The sequence below is a fragment of the Cetorhinus maximus genome, chromosome 10 (genome assembly GCF_964194155.1).
Source record: "Cetorhinus maximus chromosome 10, sCetMax3.hap1.1, whole genome shotgun sequence".
Lineage (NCBI taxonomy): Eukaryota > Metazoa > Chordata > Chondrichthyes > Lamniformes > Cetorhinidae > Cetorhinus > Cetorhinus maximus.
Window position 1 is genome coordinate 96,149,571 of NC_135888.1, and position 20,867 is coordinate 96,170,437.

Here is a 20,867-nt window from a genome sequence, read left to right on the forward strand (position 1 = left end):
CCAAAGGTATGCACCCACCCCCTTTACATTTCTAAGGCAGAGCAATGGCCAATGGAGACAGTATGGCTGCAAAGGACAAAAGGGACCCTGACTCCTCTATTCAACACCTCAAGATTCCAGACCTGGGAAAATCCTTTATCCAACACCCAGGAGAAGAAGTGAGAGGTATGTCACATGACCTCCCCCAAGCTGCTAGAAACTGTAATATTGCCGTGTGGACTGAACCCAGGCAGTCTAGCGTTTTACCATCTAACAGGTAGCAGCAGAGTGAGCTCTGTCCAGGTAAAGTGCCTGGTCCTCATCTACACTGTGAACTATTGGAACATGGGAACTTCTGTATCTGCATCTTCAAGACTAATTCATCTCTAATCATCACTAATTCAAGATGAATTTAAATGTGGAGCAGAAAAGTTCCCAAATTGGCCCAGAAAGCATGGGGGTGATGACCTACCCAGTTGATAAGCCACCAAGAGGTACAGCAAGAGCTGACCAATCCTCCAGAGGGCAGTAGTGTCCCAAAAGACATGGGACCTATCATGCAACTGACCAGCAGAGGGACCCCAACCAGGTTGGACCCCATGCTCACCCACCATCATGCAGAATTGCAAGAAGACCAGAGTTAACTGCCCCCTTTAAAATGATCCAATACCCCCCTCCAGGCTACAGCACTGTGGCCATATCTGGTATGGATGCAGGAGAGGCCCCTGTCAGAAGGCTGACCCAAGTTCAAGGGCCAACAACCACCTGTCGCTAGCCAATCAAAAGCACCTAGCAGCAGAAACCGGAACTCTCCAATTGTGCTAGCGCCCAAACTGGAATTGCCCAAAGAGGCCAAGGTCTCTTTAGAACACCCCATTCTCCTGACCCTCAGCCGAAGCCCATTTTCTGGGTCCAAACACCTGAACCCACAGGTTACCACAGTGGACAGGCAGGAGCTAGGCTGGACAAGAGCAGCTCAGCCCTGGATCCCAGGGCCTGGCAGCCACAGGGTGAGATGTCCAGCACTCCCCTGCAAATTGCCCAGAGCGGCTTGACCATCACTTGTCCCCTGAGTGCTAACCACCCCGTAAAACCCCAGACCCTTTTGAAGGTACTTAATCAAGAGGTTGGAAAGCCTGACCCCCAACAGAGGGAAGTCAGAACTCTAACACTGAATAGACTTCCCCAGACAGATGAATTTCAAATCCTCCCAAGTCACCTAAATCTTCCCAAATCTCAGTTTTAAACCACTAAACAAAGATGTAGCAGAGAATTGCCATTTCTCCTGCAAACTGTGCATTTGATGTGTCATCATGAATGAGAGAACACCTGTATACCTCCTCACTTCCTATTTTTCCTTTCCTAAGACTACATTAAAAACATGAAATAAAATGGAATTCATTTCACTTTTCTCCAATGGGGGAGGCATGTCCTGACCACTTTATAAAATTATTATTTTTATTTTAAAAATGGACAAGGCTTTACCCTGACTAGCCATGAATCACACTAGGGGAATTTCTAACCTTCAGAAGGCAGCAGGGACCTCTTTAAAGAGGTGCTAATGCCCTCTGTAATGGCTGCCAATCAAACCCCAAAGATATGCACCTGCCCCATTTACATTTCTAAGGCAGAGCCAAGGGAGACGGTGTGTCTGCAAAGGGCAAAAGGGACCCTGACTCCTCTATTAAACACCTCAAGATTCCAGACATGGGAAGATACCGCCATTGTCCAACACCCAGGAGACGAAGTGAGAGGTATGTCACGTGATCTCCCCCAAGCCACTAAAAACTGTAATATTGCCTTGTGGAACTGAACCCAGACAGTCTACCATTTTACCACCTAACAGGTAGCAGCAGAATGAGCTCTGTACAGGTCAATTGCCTGGCCCTCATCTACACTGTGAACTACTGGAACATTGGAACTTCTGTATCTGCGCCTTCAAGGCTAATTCATCTCTACATGCCTTCTCCCATCGTGGAATCGCTCACTTCTGGAAAAGACACATCACCCTGCAACATTCAACCTGCCAACCTCTGAAGGAATATGCCATTGGACTTTTCATTCTGGACTCTAGACTCACGTGAAACAATAATTCTTATTTTTATCGGAGTCTGGCCCTTTACCCCTTTCTTTCCCTTATCATTTTTGTATTGTATGAGCGCAAAAAGGAGCGGACATTACGAAACCCCTTTCCTGCGTTTTGTGTGCATGTAGAATAAACCCAACCCTCTTATTTTACCTTATCCCAAATTTGCTGTGGGGTTGTTATCAGAGGATTGGATCACTCCAAACTGAAGGGTTGGGGAAAACACACCACCACTTATAAAGGGGGAAACCAGAAATCAAAAACACCTTTCTGTTTATGGATGGGTAGTGAAAGGAGAAATCAGGGCTGTTTAAATTAATCTCCTCCTCTCTGTAACAGTTTCTTCTTAAATTTGAGACTATCTGCACAGCTACCTCATTGTCACTTCATCTCTTTCATCTCATTCTCCTGACTGTACCTGTCCTTTCACTCACTCTAACTCAAACCTCAGCCATCATTTGTCACTTTTTAGCTCATTGGTCTCCCCTTGTTCCTGCCCTTTAAAAGCTCACCTCTTCCATGAGTTTGTCCCTCCCATTTCAATTGATCAACTTCCCGCTCAACTTCAGATCACTCAACTACCCTTTCTGGCTCCCACACTCACGGACGTTGTTAATGGTTCTCTTTTCTGTTTCTCCTTTTCAAAACCAGTCATTGTTTCCTTCCTCAAAGGGCATGTACGTTCAGCATTTTTATTTTAAAGATATTCCATTTGTCTTCTACTAAATTATTGACATTCTCCTACACCTCAATTATCTCAATTCCCCTTTCTGTCTGAATGTAGCTTTTTTTGAAGTTATGAACCTTCTTCCTGGTTTATAGTTTAATTGAGTCCCAGATCATGTTAAGCTTAACCATTAAATGGCCAGTTTTCATTTAATACTGCCGATCAACCCTTCGGGAAGTCTAATAATGAGTCATTTGAAGGGCAAGATTATTAATAATATGCTTGAGAGAAGGACAGGAGGAACAAAAAGGGAAGAAGTTTTAGTCAAGATTTTAATAATTACCATGGCAAGTGTTTTCATAAACCTTTTTACAACAGTGGTCTGGATCATTTATGAATAACAGGTCAAGGTGAGCACTGCCTCTTGTAGCTCTCCTTATAGTGAATCATGAAGAAGCCATGTATTACATTTGCACTGACTCTAAACAACTTGGGATCTCCAATGTATAATCTCCCATTAAATTAAAATCTCTCTTCTCATACACCTTTCTTAGAATAAACTGTCTTTTTTTTGCTCTGCTCATCTTTAGCAAACCCCTGGTGTTGAATTGAAATTACTCACATGAAAGGTTTCTAGCCAGACTAGTCCTTTCTGTGGCTTACTCCCTTCCACTTGATCACACCATTCATCCCCCAGAAGTCCCTGACATAATTTGCTACACCACCATCTTTTCTGAACACTATATTCTTGAATATTACATTAATGTTCACCTTCAGGATTTCGCCATGTTTCTGATACTCCCATCACATCATAGTTTATTACAGCCACAGTTTCCTGTCATTTTATCTCATTTATATCGTAATGTAGATTTGCCCTCATCCATGTCTTCCAATGTCAGCTTTTTCTTGACTTCTGTACACGGATGTGTTTCAAAATCACTGTGTTCACACTCACCTGTTTACTATTTTCTGCTTCATGATCCATTTCATCTGGGTTCTAGCTATCTCCTTGCCCTTCCTCAGTATGTGAATGAATTGGACAATGCCTGATGCAATTTAATGCAGAGAAGTAAAAGGTCACAAATCTGAAACGTTAACTCCATTTCTCTCTCCACAGGTGCTGCCTGACCTGCTGATTATTTCCAGCACTTTCTGTTTTTATTTCATATTTCCAGCATCCACAGTATTTTGCATTTGTGTCAATGTTCAACAGGTCCAGCCAATGCAGAGCAGCAATAAGCACAGCAACAAGAATAACTAAAACAACAGAATACAAGTCAGAGAACATTGTGGTCAAACTGTTCAGTGCTTTGATCAGACCACACCTTGAGTACAATATACATTTCTGCTCACTGAGAAAAATGGGAAATATTCAAGCACTGGAGACAGAGAGGACCTACAAGGTCTTCGATCTTGATCCTTAGAGTTAGGTCTGACTTAAGAGGAAAAACTGCTGGAGTCTTAAGCTTTTCAGTCTTGAAAGGAGGCATCTGAAGAATGATTTGAGAGAGGGATGGAAAAGGTTAATGTGAAATACTACTTTGTATTAAACAGTAGATATATAACAAAGGAACACAGATTCATACTAGTAAAGGGTAACTTATAGCACTGATAGCATCAGGCTTTTTGTTGAAAGAGCGATCAATACATAGAATAGACTTCTGATTAGACCAGTGGAGGCAAAAACACTGGAATAATTTAAGAACAAACTAAGTGAAGCAATTGGGATAGTGTCATGTTGTCGCAGATGGATGTATTAAAATGGGCCAAATGGCTGTCCTCGTCCATAAGTATGTTGCAATCTTGTGGACCATCAAAATTCAAAATTATACTGTAAGGACTTGAGAGTGGCAAATGTTACACACTTATTCAAGAAAGAGGGAAAGGATATACTTCAAAACTTCAAACAATCACCATGATTATGGGTAAACTTCTAAGACTTAAAATTTCTCCTCCTCCCCCACAAGTCAGGTTGAGCACCCACAAAGCGACCCTATCTGTATTTCATGGTTCAGTCTATTTTAAAAGAAGAAAATAAACAATTTGATTTATGTAAAACTTTTCATGGCCTCAGGACATTCTAAAGTGCTCTTTACATACAACAATGATATACAATAAATTTGGTGAACAATTAGTGGACAGCAAGATTTCCCCTTACAGCAATGAGATAAATGATAAGATATTCAAGGCTGGATTTTCCTTCTAGGGTTGGGAACTGGAAGATGGGAAAACCTCCAAGTCCCAACCCGAAACCACATTGGAAGTAGACCCCAACGTGATCTTTCAGCCCTGGCCCAATACATGGCCAGAGGGCATGCTCACCATCCAATTAAGCATGACAGGCAGGCTCCCGAGGCTAGGGCAGGGAGGAGGGGGAGTGGGGGTTGGTGTGGAGTAGGATGAGGTGCGAACTGATAATTTATGTAGGAGAGAAAGAGCGAAAAGGCATCTCCATCGTGGGGCACCCTCTGTACACTTTTTAAAGATATAAATGTTGAAAGAGGCCACAGCTAGCAGGCTATCGTGGTGCAATGGCTGTGGGGTATGGGAAGTAGGTGGCATTAGAAAAGCCCACCTCCTCTAACTGGTATGTTTGGCCATCACAAGGGTCCCTCCTGCCATTTAGAAAGTTCCAGTTGGCGCAGGAGAGGGGCTTTAATAGGCCCCTTAATTATCAAGTTTTCTTTAGTTCTGATGAAGAGTCTTCCCGACTCGAAACGGTAACTGTATTCCTCTCCGCCGATGCTGTCAGACCTGCTGAGTTTCTCCAGCTATTTTTGTTTTTGTTTCAGATTTCCAGCATCCGCAGTATTTTGCTTTTATCTTTTCCCTTAATTATCAATATTTGCCACCCACCACTTGCAGACAGGTAGCCATTCCACTCCTGATCCAACCTTTTTGAAGGTGGCAAGTGACATACATGCCTCAGAAATACCAGGCAATGACCATCTCCAACAAGTGAGAGTCTAACCATCTCCCCTTGACATTCAATGGCATTACCCCATCGCTGAATCTCCCAACACCAACATCCTGGGGGGTTACCATTAACCAGAAACTGAACTGGACTAGCCATATAAATACTCTGGCTACAAGAGCAGGTCAGAGGCTGGAAATTGATGTGCCAATTTAGTCTTTAAACAGAAGAGCAATATGGATTGAGACAGGACAACTTTGCCTATGGGAGTTCTTGATGCAATATATTCTGTTTACAATCTTGACATGTTGCATGTAACATGGATAATAATGCTCATTTTCCCTTTACTTTCTTAGTAATAAAATAAATGCAACTTTGTCAGTGTTACCACATCGTAAAATCAAATTTAAAAAGTTACTAAATCTGGTTTGGTCACTGAGCAACTGTGACTGCTATTGTTGCATAAATGAATTTTTGATAATTAAAGTGGCTCAGTGGCTTGTCAGTTGCTTGAGAGGGTTTAAAGGATAATTATTACAAGTGTCATGATTGCTTACTTAAATTCCACAAACAAAATGACATTTTCAAGGAGTATACACTTTAAAACCAAATATTTCTGCCATATTATTGGTTTGAAACTAACAGTAAAAGCGGGGCATTCAATCCATTTCTCAACAAAAGAAGATTTAATCTAAGAGGTCTTCATCTTCAAAATCATAAAAATGTACAGCTGCAAAATGTTACCATCTGGATCAATTGGGTAACAGTGAGCCCTACTTGATTTACTATTGATACTGAAAGTGTTTGTACAATTCTTCACAATGTAGATTGATGCTTCCGCATTAAAACATTATTACTGACATTTCAATCAAGTTAATAGGATCTTGCCTAATTTGCTTCATGAGCGTAACCTCCCATTGCACCAAACAGAATCCATTAAACAGCTTATTAACTCCTCTGTGTCAGTGGGATATCACTAGCAATGCTGGAAAATCTCATAGGGTTTCTTAAGTACTGCAATGTATTGTAACCTCTAAAATGATGACTGCTTATTAATTAGCAGGAGCACAAAACATTCTAAACTACCTACTAAGATTAGCAAAACTAATGCAAATAGATGAATCAATTGACTAAAAGTTTTATGTAATGAAGAGACTTAAAAATAATCATAATTGATGTCCCAAGTGTCAGTAACTATGCTTTGTTATAGCAGTAATTATATGCTAATTGAAGTGTATTTGAGTCAAGATTGGGGTTTACTAACATTCAACATACTAAAGCCTTCTCATGATCAAGAATGTATTTTGATATTGTAGAAGAATTCAATACCAATATGCAGACAACAGTTAATGTGCACTTTGGAGGCATGTAGTGGGGACTGTCTTTTAACCAAGATCCAGAAAACAAGTTCTGAATTCTGCATGTAATACTTGTATCCTTAGGATTAAACACACAAGTGTTAGTTGCCTTAGCAACTGTATTACAAACAATGTAATCTTTCTGAAAGGTTTAAATGGTGATCATCTGTTGCAGTTCCTTTCCCTGTTATTAATTCCACAATTACTTTTAATTAGTCAATTGTTTTGAGCTAGAGCAGTATTTTTCCTTCCGTTTTATTCTGGGAAATTGAGTATTGGTTCCTGGACTGAAAACAAAAATCATTAGCTTGAGCTCTTCAGGTGAGCTGTGCTATAGTTGAATAAAAATATTATTTTAAAAGTTTTCGGGGGGCAATAAATTATGCCAAATTTCCATATGTTCTAATGCTATTTTATTGCTAGAAGTGAGATTTATGATCACGACTGTGAAGCAAATTATAAGTACACTCAAAAATATTAGGCATCATTGCTCCAGTATGTTGGAGTGCCAACAAGTGCATCACAATTAGTGGGTAATGATTTTCCGGGTACACCGAACTCCTGATATTAATACCAGATACTACGAGAAAGAAAGTAATTGTTGCCATGTATCCTGTGGCACTTGATGCATTCTTATCATAAGAGGTATGTATCCAGAATGACCAGGGAAAAGAGGGGAGAAAACAATGGAAAGTGTGTGTGTCCGCGTGTGTGTGTGTATGTGTGTGTGAGTGTGTGCGCATGTGCAGGGGTAAGGGATGGAAGAAGGAGGGATGGTTAGCCAGGTCTGCCATTTTTTTATTTAGCAGCTGAGAGAACTGCAACTGCATGGCCAAGGCCACCTGCAACCTCTCATAATTTAGCAGCCAGTGTGTGATCATGTATAGACACAATACTGTACATTATTTGCCCTATTACAATACGCAACAAAAAGTGAAAACATGCAACCATTTGGATTGGGATATATAAACCAAACATTAAAAAGAATGCAATAAAGCAGTAGCATCCACAGGGAGGAGGATGCATTATTTTTTCATATTTATAAAACAATTAACATAAGATCGTGGTTGATGGGTATCTTAAGCTAATCACTCATACAAATACTTCTTTCAATTCAACTGTCCGAGCACCCGAAGTATACCCCTCCTAATTCAGTCCCTAGCTCATAGCTTCACCCTTCTGCTTATCTCTTGCTAGGACACCTTGTTAATCTTACTCTAATCATTTGTTTAGATATAGGCTATGAGATCCCACGTTAACAACCCTAGAATGTCTTACACAAAGGCTTATGCCAAGAGTTATGGCCTTGGCAGAGATAATAGGTCTCTGCTATCCTGTGTCTGTGTCAGCCCTGGCAGGTTGCTATGGAATTTTCCTTAATAAGGGACAAAGAGAGAGAGAGAAATCTATTTCTATAATATTCAATGGCTTTCTTACACCATGGAATTAAGAAGAAAGTCACTATTTAGATACAAAACTCACGCAGTGACATGGAGCAGAGGGTGATGCTGGATGGATGTTTTACAAACTGGGAGGTGGTTTGCAGTGTGCTCTCCAAGAATTAGTTTTGAATCGATTATTCTTTGCAATTTTTATAAATGACTTAGATGCAGGTGTAGGAGGCAGCATTCTAAAGTTTGCAAATGAAATTAAACTTGGTGCAGCACTAGACCATGATGAGGGCAGTTATGGGCTTAACTATGACAGGCAGGATAATGAAAATAGGCAGATGCATGTTCAACATGGAGAAGTGAGAGGTGATGCACTTCGGGACGACTAATAAAAAAAGACAGTGGCCGGAAACTTACCTATGTCAGGCAGGCTGGGTGGGAGCAGGCAGGGGCAGGGGCAGGGGCAGGGGCGGTGCCGATCGCCGCTCGCGATCGGCTGCACGCCGCCATTTTATGAGGGCGGGCTAATTAAGGTCCGCCCAGCGTGATGCGTGGCTGGTAGCGCTTAGCAGGACCTGTGCGGGCAGGGGGAGGAGGGAGAGTCGGGGCCTGCACTCTTTCACGCATGCGCGCGAAAGAGCACAGCAATCTCCCTAAGACACGGAGCTGCCTCAGGGAGACTAAGGACATAATAAAAGTTTTTAAAAATAAAGTTAACAATTATTTAGACATGTCCCCACATGTGACAGTGTTACATGAGCTGGGACATGTTTTTATATTCAGGAAAATTTTATCATTTAATTAATAAAAGCTTTAGGGACCCTCATCCCACTCGTGGATGAGGTTTCCTAAAAAACGCGAAGGCCGCTTGGGCTCTTCGCCTGCCCGCCCACCTTAAGGTTGGACGGGCAGTGTTGCAAACAACTTTAATTGGTTTGTCAACAGCCTTAATAGGCTGTTAACAGTTCAGTGGGCTCACAGACACTTCCGGTGCATGCCTGCCGAGCGAAAAATCGAAATGATGCGCGATGATTTTGGGACGCACGCCCAACATCATCTCGCGTCATTTTGCGTGTCAGACCTGCCCCAGCACACCGACGGCAATATTCAGGCCAGTATATTAAAAACAGATGATTTTGAAAATTGTAGGCAGTCAGAGAAACCTTTGTGTTTAAATACACAAACCCTTTGATAGAGTGGGTCAATCACTAAGGGCACCAGAGGCCCAGGTAAGTTCAAGGGATCCCAGGGTGGGGAGAGTAATGAAGGCCTGGGGGTGGTGGGGGGGTGCACGAAGGGAGCGATCAGGGTCTTGGAGGAGAAGCCAGTGGGGGAGGGATATACAGAGGCCACCATACTTTAAGGAGGGGGCACCAGACTTCAGAAGGGGGCTTCTGACTGAGGCGTACCTCCCCACCTCCCCGCCGCGATGTAACTCTGTTCTTTTTCGGGTTTCCCCCATGGAAGTTCAATCCTCCCGCTAGCCACAAAATTGAGGCTGGCTGGGAAACGGCCCTTAAGTGCCCAATATTCGGCCGCTTAAGGGCCTCAATTGGGGCAAGGGCGGGCTTTCCAACCGAGGCCTTGCCTGCGCCAGCGTAAAATTGCTGTGTGGTCAGGGCAGGTGGGAGTCCGGACGGAATCCTGTCCCTTCAATTTCACACTCCTTCCCCCCGCCTAAAAACCAGCTGGTGGGGGGAGCGCAAAATTCTGGCCTTAGTTTTATAATGGAAACATAACAGGGCTTCTGATAGAATCAGATGTGTTTTGCTAGCACCTTCTACTGCAAGCATGTTTCAACTACAGCTAAAGCTTTACAAGAGTGAATAAAACAGACATGTCATTAAGCTGCCCTCTACTGCCAAAGAAATTGTATTGCAGGATTTTGAAAATATTTGGTGGGTAAAATTTGACTTTTGCAGTAGTACAAATCATGGCAGTGTAAAGCAGACTGTAAATTTAGCTATCATCTGCAATTTGACACATTGAAGTCAAATTTCACCTTTTTTTCTAATCCATTCTTCTAATAACAAGAACGCAGCAATATAATTAATTTATGACAGTTATTAGTATCGTAATTTATTACATTAGTTGCTCAATGTCATTTTATTCATCATTATGCCTGTTGGCTATTTCTTGGTGACCAAATTCATTTATTCACTACATTTATTCATCTGTCGCTAAACTGCTTTTTAAAAAACTAATAATATTTGTGTTTGTTTGCGAAGAATAGTTTAATTATTCTTTAATTTGGTCTTTAGATGCAAAAGTGTTTGAATTAATTCTCAATGCAGGAGGTTATATAAAAGTTACTTTGCCAAAAATATAAATTTTAGGACGTTTGTTTATTAATCTCAAACAAAAAGTACTCACTTCATTAAATTAGATTGCTAGAGGTTTAATTTTTTCTAATGATTTTAAAATAATGTCATTGCTATTGCATAGCTCCTGCATACTGCACATGGTGCGTTCTGGGTGAGTGGCTATGGAGGATACAAACTAACATACAAAATAGGGGAAGTAGGCCATTCGGCTCATTGAGCTTGCTCTGCCATTCAATATGATCATGGCTGATCTGTTTGTGTTTTGAATTCCACATTCTCATCTACCCCGATAACCTTTGATTCCCTTACCTAACAAGAATCTACCTAACTCTGCTTTAAAAATATTCAATGACTCCGCCTCCGCCGTCCTCTGAGGCAGAGAATTCCAAAGTCGCACAACCCTCAGAAAAAATTTCTCCTCACCTCTGCCCTAAAAGGGCGACCCCTAATTTTAAAACAGTGCCCTCTAGTTCTGGATTCATGCACCCCATGGGGGGATGTGAGGCGGCATGGAGGTGGCATAGGTGATCTGAGGCAGCATGGGGTGGGTGGGTGAGGGGTGAATTTTAGTGGGCCTTTAAAACAACGTTGGGATCTGGGATACTGTATTGGAGAATCGTGGGAAGGCCTGCCCCTGCACTCCACTGCGACTCCCATGCCACCTCAGATCCCCCATGCCACCTCCATGTCCCCTCATATCCCCATGCCATCTGTGCCCCCCATGTATCTTCCATTGCCACTCACCCAGAATGTACTATGTACAGTCCACAGGAGTCTGCAATAGCAAGGGGCATTACTTTTGAATCACTGGAAAAAATTAAACCTCGAAAAATCTAATAAAAACCTGAATTCAAATGTACTTTCATACTTGGAAAAAACTGCTCCAGTGCAAAAAAAATTGCAATGCTTTAAGTGCCTACTAGGTTTGTAAACAAACAAGAAACTACATCAAAGATATATTTTATTATTACAGTCTCTTAAAATTTCAATCTTTCTTGGATCAATGGTACTATCTGGCCGCTGTGTGAAAAGATAAAAATCCCGGGAAAGTCACAGGTGGGTTGGGTGTGCATTTTGGAAAGCGCAAAAGTGTGCAAGTTGGGTTTTCCCAAACCAACAGGAAAATCCAGGCCTGGAGTCAAGGGGAAAACTCACTTTCCAGGTACTAAAAGCAAGAGGTATAAGATCCCCTTTCAAAGAAAGTATCACAGCACATTGTCATGCACGAAAACCTTTTGAATTAAAGCATGAACATCAGCATCTGTTAACTTTCTTCTAACATAAGGCCAGGAATTTTCTCGAGCTGTTCCTATACGCTGCTGTAGCATTACCAGAAACAATAGAATTCCTTTTTTTCCAATTGGCTCATGGGATGTGGGCGCCTCTGGCTGGGCCAGCATTGATTACCCATCCCTAATTGTCCTTGAGGACTGAGTGGCTTACTAGGCCATTTGAGAGGACATTTAAGAGTCAACCACATTACTGTGGGTCTGGAGTCAAATGTAAGCCAGACCAGGTAAGGATGGCAGATTTCCTTCCCTAAAGGACATTAGTGAACGAGATGGGTTTCCATGATAATCGACAATGGTTTCATGGTTATCATCAGATTCCAGATTTTTATTGAATTCAAATTTCACCATCTGCTGTGGTGGGATTTGAACCCAGGTCCCCAGAGAATTACCCTGGGTGTTTGGAGTACTAGCCTGGTGACAATGCCACTACGCCATCACCTCCCCATTATTATACTTAAACAGGGCTTCCCTTAAAGTTACAGTGGAGAGTGGAAGCGGCTATGAAGAAGTTCCCAGCTTATTATGTTATAGGGATGTCAGAAACATGGTTCACCCACAATGATGGAAACAAAACTGTGGGAGGAATTCTTCCCTCTTGCTCATAAATGCTTCTTCCCAGTCTGACACATGCAGGGTTTTGGGCTTGGGGTCACAATGGATTTCCCAGCTCACCACCATTTCCTGAGGCCACTAAACAGAAGGCGGGCCCTGGGAAAAAGTAAATGCCCAAATGGAGGGAAAGGACCCTAAAGCATTCCCCTGGTGGCCCCAGAGGCCTACCAATTAAAGGCGTCGATCTTGGCTGAGGTCTTGTTACAATCTTCAGATACCTCTACTCAGGCATCTATGTCCACCCCGGTCTTGAGCTTTGGAGAGCTTCTGCCCCTTTAAGAGCTTCATTGCATCTTTGGTTACACTGCCAGATCTCCCTGGCTGGCACTGGCAAACTCCTTCCTGATTGCAGAATTCTCACTGGGAGGCTGCCATGTATCTCTATTGATACCCAAACCCAGAAATGATTGGGGTTAGGGAGGATATGAAGAGACAGGCAGAAATACCTCCCACTGAAACTCCACCACAAAGAGGGAAGTGCAGACCAGCAAGTCTTATAGATTATTAGAGCACGCTGGGTACAATCCCCCATAAATTCATACATTATATTTGATTTTGTGGAGTTTTGAGTTTTATTTATGTCACTTAAAACTTGGGCCATTTGTTCCTGTCCTAATGTGCAGGTCAAGCTCAAAAAATGTGACCAGTCCTTTGGAGAAAAGGTTATTTTAATGTAAGTCTAAGAGACCTAGAATTACATGAACAATAAAAGCAATAAATAAGCAAACCTCAAAAGGTAGAAATAAGTGTAATTCATCATTGCCATCGTCATCACTCAGCATTTTCTAACCAATGATCCATTGAAATCTTGATGTCCAAGCCTTCTTTAACCTGCTTTTGCAATGGCCACTGCAAAATATTTAGCCATTAATTTGGTACTTCTCTTGTAAAACTTGCATTTCTTTGGTGAGTGACTACTGTGATGATTGTAATACAGGAAGGGCACAAAAGCTTCAGTTTACTTGCAGATCTTTCAAATTATTTTATTATTAAAAAAGATCTCTCTTCCCAGAAATATTGTGCTTTTCCATAGCCCCGATGGACTTGGTATACACTATTTGTCAGAGGATTATGTTTTCATTTTTTAAATTGGATCAAATTTCTTTTTTTTTCTCTCTTCTCGGATACTACCAATACCTGCTGTACATTTTCAGCGTTTTTGTTTTTAAATTTGTGATTCCTCTACATGTTATTAAGCTGTTAAAGTAACACTGTCTCCCCAGAGAAAAATAAAGAAACAATAGCCATCAATAAATTTCTACTTAGTTTTCAACAAAGTAAATGTTGACAACTTTAAAGTTTCTCCCTTATCTGCTCTAAACTATTTCCTCCCATTTCTGCCACACACTAAAATAGAGACAGTTCAGCAGTCAACCTTTTTTCCAGCATTACACAAATATGTGAATGAAAAAGAAGTTCAGTAGTTTACTTTATCACAAGCTGTTACTATGGCTGGTCCAGATTCATAACTACTAAGAGAAAGTCATCACTTAACCAATTTAATTTTGGTTTTACAGTATCAGATACAATTTTCCTAGGATTTGCCTTTTTTTATTTTTATTTAGCAAATACTTCTTGCAATGAACAATTGACTTTCCTATATGAATTTAGGATATTAATATTTTATTTCTGAAATGTTTAACTTATAAGTAAGTGAAGGATCATTTCTGATAGGTAAAACTGATCATCACTGAATTTATATTTACTTCACAAAACTGTAGGGGGTTACATATTAGCATGGATAGAAGATTGGCTGGCTGGCAGAAAACAGAGAATATGCATAAATGGGTCATGGTCTGATTAGCAGGATGTGACGAGTAGAGTCCTGCAGGAGTCTGTGCTGGGGTCTCAACTTTTTACAATTTACATCAATGACTTAAATGAGGGGAGCAAAGACATGGTAGCTAAATTTTCAGAAGCATAAAGGTAGGGAGGAAAGTATGGTGTGAAGAAGACATAAGCAGCTTGCAGATGGATATAGATAAGTTGAGTGAGTGGGCAAAAATCTGGCAGATGGGGTACAATGTATGAAAATATGAAGTTGTTCACTTTGGCAGGAAGACTAAAAAAGCAGAGTATTACTTAAATTGAGAATGACTGCAGAATTCTGAGGTGCAGAAGGATCTACGTGTTCTCGCGCATGAATCACAAAAAGGTAGTATGCAGGTACAGCATGTAATCAAGAAGGCTAATGGAATGCTATCCTTTATTACGAGAGGAATTGAACATAAAAGTAAGGATGTCATGCTTCAGTTATACAGGGCATTGACCCACATCTCGAATACTGTGCACTATTTTTGTCTCCTTATTTAAGGAAAGATGTAAATGTGTTGGAGGCGGTTCAGAGGAGGTTTACTAGATTGATACCTGGAATGAGCGGGTTGTCTTATGAGGATAGGTTGGACAGGCTAGGCTTGTTTCCACTGGAGTTTAGAAGACTGAGGGGTGACTTGATTGAAGTATATAAGATCCTGAACGGTATTGACAAGGTGGACATGAAAAGCATGTTTCCTCTTGTGGGTGAGTCCAGAACTAGGGAGCACAATTTTAAAATTAGGGGTCACCCTTATAGAAGAAGAATGAGGAGAATTTTTTTTTCTCTCAGAGGGTTGTGCAACTTTGGAACTCTCCACCTCACTGAATATTTTTAAGGCAGAGGTAGATTGATTCCCTTGCCTAACAAGGACTTAAGGTTATCGACGGTAGATCGGAATATGGGGTAGAATTTCCCCCCATTGGGGGAGACATTTAGAAGTGGGCGCGTGGAGGTACTTGGAGGCACGCCTCCGATCGGTGCCCCCAATTAGGGGGCGCGGCGCCATTTTATGTGTGCGGGCCAATTAAGGCCCGCCCAGCATGATGACTGCAAGGAAGCGCTATGCGCTCTCTGTGCGGGCCGGTGGGATTCTCTGAGCCGAGAGTGCGCTCTTTCGCACATGCGCGTGAAAGAGCACACAGATCTCCCTGAAGCAAAGTGCTGCCTCAGGGAGATCGGCTCCTGTCTGAAAAAAATTTAAAAACAGAAGATATAAATTTCCCTGACATGTCCCCTCATGTGACACTGTGAGGGGACATGTTGGGACATGTCCATCACTTTCATTGACAATTTTATTAAAAATTTTAAAACCTACATGAAACCTCATCCCACCCGTGATGAGGTGTCATGCTTCTTCTTAAGCCCGCCATGGCTCCCAGCCTGCCTGCCAACCTTAAGGCTAGATGGCAGGTCCATTAATTAATTACTTTAACTACTTTGTCAATGGCCTCAATTGGCCACTGACAGGTCGGTGGGCACACAGCTGATTCTGCTGAGCCCCCGCCGACCTGAAAATTGAAATGAGGCGGGGTGATGTCGGGAGTTCCGCCCAACAGCATCCTGTGTCATTACGTGTCGGCGAGCGGGCCCCGCCCCCTGCTCGCTGAATGGAAAATCCTGGCCATGGAACCCGAAACACAAACAGGTCAGCCATGATCTTACTGAATGGTGGAGAAGGGACCAAATGGCCTACTCCTGCTCCTAATTCATATATTCGTACTTAACAGGTACACTTGACATAAATAGGAACTACAAGCTAGAAAACAATAAGGTTCTGCTGCATTATAAAATAGTCAAAGGCCAAAGGTGAGATGATGAGATTGTGTGTGGGAAGACCTGAACTGAACATTAACAAGGAAAGCAGTGGAAAGCCGGAAGAATATGTTAGTGAGATCCTGTAGGTTTCTAGATTCTAAGGGTGGAATCATCCCAGATTTGCACTATCTGCGGTAGCGGCATGAAGAAAGGCATTTTACCCGCCAACTGCAACGGTGGATTTTCGCGCCGCATCGTCCCCTTCCCAGCACGTCCCACCCATTAATAATGCATCCACAGGAAACACACTGGATCGCTGGCAGGCAGGCTCAGATTTGCCTGCCACGCCATGACCTCAACGCTTCCTCGTTCCGGGCACCACATTTAAAGCACATCAGAACACATGCCTACTTCACCTCTACACACCAGTCCTGGCGACAGATGGCCCCGAAACTAAAGTTAAAGGCAGCCCCCAAATTTAGTAATGCTTCTCTGGGGCACAGTGGAAGGCCGCTGCAATGTCCTCTACCCCCGCTCTGGCCACAAGATGCCCACCAGATCACCAATCCGGCCTGGGAGGCGGTGGCAGCGGCAGTCAGTGCCACAGGAGCACCGAGGAGGTCAGCCATCCAGCACAGGAAGAGGATGAATACTCTCATCCATTCTGCCAGGGCAAGTCAACCGCCTCATCGCCCTCAGCTCATACACTCACAAACCCATCACACATTCACAGGGATCTCACACCTCAAGGGACAACAGCACTAACTTTCACACACACCCTCACATCTCCATCAGGCTCATATCCTCTGGAGCTTGTAGCCTCATCCCATCCATGGCTCCACTCACCACACAAACATTCTAGTCAGTGTCATGCATCCTACTCACACTCTCTCTATCTGTTTTCATGCAGGAGAAGCTGGCTCACAACAGCAGGGAAAGGTCCCAGGCCAGGGGCAGAGTGGCTGACATTAGGCCCCTCATTTACTTTGAGGAGCGTGCCATCACGCTGACTGGTGAGGATGTGGGCTGTGCCTGCGGCAACAGCGGGATAAATCCCACTCAACGCAACGATGAGTGCTCCCTCTTCTGTTTTGGACTCTGCTGACAAGCACTAATTATCTCTACTTTGGTTCACAGGGAGCTCTGCCAAGCGACCGACACCCTCAGCCAGCCAGTCCCTCAACTCCATCCAGGTCCTCACCTCCAGCCAAGAGGACACCTCCATTGAAAAGCTGGAAATAAGCAACCTGGAAGACCTGTCACAGCGCCTGCCCTCGCCCTCCACCAGTGCAGAGGTACGCACCTTGGTGACACCTAGATCTAGGGCAGGCTCATGTTCACAATCTGCTGGTCACCACGTGTCCTCCATAGGAGACAGCAAGTTCAGCCAAGCTCCCCAGCACTCGGAGGATTGTTGGGGAAGAGGCATCTGTGGGGTCGGAGTCAGGTGATGACCCTCTGGAATTGGCCTTCCAACTCACCATGGAGAGTCAGCAGAAGGTGCGGGAGCATCATGCAGAGCTGTTGGAAGCCCTCAACAGAATGGCACACAAGTCAGAGGAGTGTGTCCGTCTGCTCTCTGATGAAGTGGTGCCTACATGTGCACATATGGAGGTTCCATGGGAAGGATGGCAGACGCCATGGAGTCCCTGGTCCAGCAGAATGCAGAGGTATGCGTAGATCTGCATTCCATTGCGGTAGTCATGGGTGAGCTCCTGCAATGACAAAGCGAGAGGGAAACGGGACACTTCGACATCCCTGCAGGTGCTCCTTCCCCTCAAGGAGTCAGGCCGAAGTTCTCAGGCACCCGAAGGGAGGAGCAGCAGTAACTGGACGCCCCTGGGTCTTCCACTCAGCAATCTCAGAGGCTGTCCACTCCCGAATCCCCTTTGCCTGTGACACCCTCAACATTATTTTCTGTCACCACAGAGGAACTGACCCACAGGAGGACAGCCAAAGCAAGCCAGAGGCCTCAAGGCCTCAGCTCTCCAGAGAACACATGCCAAAAGTCATCAGAGGCAACAGGGCCAACCATTGCTCAGACTGTCTCCATCCCAGCTGTGGATGTCAGGGCAGCACCTAGACAAAGTGGTAGGCCTAGAAAAGTTAAGAAATTCTGATCACAAGTGGTTGCACAGGTGAACACATTTTGTCACTTTATAATCTGAAAATATATTCACCTTCACTGAATGATATGTAATTATTCAGCTTCATTGACAGGCTTCGCAAGTCCTCCCCTGCACTCTCCACCCCCCGACACGCTCTCCACCCCCGTCCCACCACTAGCTGCACGCAGCCTGACCATGAGCGATTCTGGAGGGAGAAGCGTGTGTGGCAGGACCTTCCGGAGCCTTGTGCAACACTCTCCCATGCACACAGAGCCTTCATCCATCACACTTATCTTACTGTCCTGAGCATTTTCAGTGTTGGGGTTCTCTTTCACTTGTCCATCTGAGCTGATCTGCATCTCCACCCACCCACTGATCACATTCCCATGAAGCACCTGTGCCCGTCCAACACGAGGCTCCACTCACTTTTGTTTTGAGAAGCATGATCACAGTCAAGTTTTTGATTATCCCCCTTGTCCTTTCCCCTCCCCAAGTCACCCATGTCCTATCCCCCATCATAGTCCACCCTCTTGGCATCACCTTCCACCTCCCCACCATTACGCCACAGCCCAAACGCTTGCCATTTTAGGATGCCCAGGTAAACATGCATGTTCCCCATCTTCCTGAAAATCCCACCCCCAACCACATTGACCTCCCTGATCTCTTCCTTCCCACCCCCAGGAGATGTGTTTGCCTCCATGTCCCTACCAATCACTGCCACCCTTTCTACTGGTACACACCCTCATCCTCCACCCTACCAGCTCCGTCTGCTCCCTCTCACACTCATTATTCCATCCTACCATACCCACCCTGAGTTCATTCCCCAGGAGGTAGTCACTGACTCCACAGGTCCCTCCCTTGCACATTCACCTCGACATTCCACCTCCCCCCCTTACTCCCTCCTCCCCCGGACATCTTCTCCTCTCCAAAACCCCTCCCCCTGCAGACCTTCCCCCCCCCCATCTGAAATCCTTCCCTTACACCTACCTCCTCACTTGGAGCATTCTCCCGTTACACCATTCTCCACATGTACTCCCTCCTCCCCCTCCCAACCTCACCTCCCTGACACCTTCACCAGCCCCTCCCCCACCCCCCACCAACCCTCCACCAACCTCACCCCCCAACACATTCATTCCCCCGCCCGCCCCCCCCCCCCCCCCCCAACAACCCTCCACCAACCTCACCCCCCAACACCTTCATTCCCCCCGTCTTCCAACCTCACCACCTCTCCGGTACACCTTCCTCTCCCACTCACATCTAGACCTTCCAACCCCCCACTCTCCACTTTGCTGATCATGCCTACCAGCCCATGGCAAAGTTCATGAAGATCCAAAGCCTCAGCAACATTGAAGCTGCTGCGTGGAGACCTCCCACCTTCCATGAGCTGCTTCGCAGTGGAGCCATGTGCGTGAGGATCCACCCAGCGTGCAATGCACCTGTTCCTCCAGGGGCCGGGAGATGTAGGGCTCCAGCATCATCTTCTCCTCAGTTGTCCGCAAACTGAGCAATTCCCAATGGTAAGTCCCGACTTCTGCATGTCACGCTTGTCCAGATGTGTTCTTGGTTGGCGTCTTTTCCTGCAGGCGTAACGGTAAATCAGGCTTGGGGGGACAATTCCTTTCAGGCCTAACTTTGCATCTTGTTAGCAGGATGCAAATCGGGTTCATGCCAGCCTCCAGCTGGATTCGTGGGGCGGACACCATTGGGTGATCCCTCTGTGATTTCACACTGGTGTGAAACTGATTTCTGCCCATTCCTTCAAATTCTTACATCCCTGCCCGCCACGACACTCGCACCAACAGGAGCGGACTATTCCAGCCTAAGCTTGTGACTACTGGCTGTCTAAGCATAAGATCATAAGAAATGGTGTAGGAATAGATCATTTGGCCCATTGAGCCTGTTCCGTTAGTCGATAAAATCATGGTTGATGTGATTGTGGCCTTAACTCCACTTTCCTGCATGTCGCCCATAATCCTTCACTCATGTCAATCAAAAAGCTGAATATATTCAATGACCCAGCCTCCACTGCTCTCTGTAGAAGAGAATTACAAAGACTAATAACCCTTTGAGAGAAGAAATTCCCCCTCATCTCCCTCTCAAATAGGAGGCCCCTTATTTTTAAACTGTGTCCCCTAGTTCTAAATTCACCCCTTAGAGGAACCATCCTTTCAGCATTTATCCCGTCAAGCTCCCTCAGAATATTACACATTTCAACATGTCTTCTAAACCCCAATGAATATAGGCCTAACTTGTTCAACCTTTCTTCATAAGACAAGCCCTTCATCCCAGGAATCAGCCTAGTGAACTTTCTCTGAACTGCTTCCAATACAAGGATATCCCACCTTGAGTAAGGAGACCAAAACTGTACACAGTATTCCAGGTGCGGTCTCAAAATGCCCTGTACAGCTGATGCAAGACTTTGCTACTTTTATACTTCAGCCTCCTTGCAATAAAGGCCAACATTCCATTTGCCTTCCTAATTACTTCCTGTACTTGCATGCTAATTTTTTCTGATTCATGTACAAGGACACCCAGGTCCCTCCATACTGCAGTATTCCACAATCT

At 44.2% G+C, this 20,867-nt stretch overlaps 1 long non-coding RNA gene across 1 annotated transcript in view; it reads right to left on the minus strand.

Annotated features, from left to right (window-relative positions):
• Nucleotides 1-3,440: 3,440 nt before the first annotated feature.
• LOC144685852 (uncharacterized) overlaps nucleotides 3,441-20,867 on the minus strand; it is a 71,328-nt gene continuing 53,901 nt past the window's right edge. Inside the window, exon 3 of the long non-coding RNA XR_013577792.1 lies at nucleotides 3,441-4,222. This is a non-coding gene — a long non-coding RNA (uncharacterized LOC144685852). The remainder of the gene's footprint in view (nucleotides 4,223-20,867) is intronic.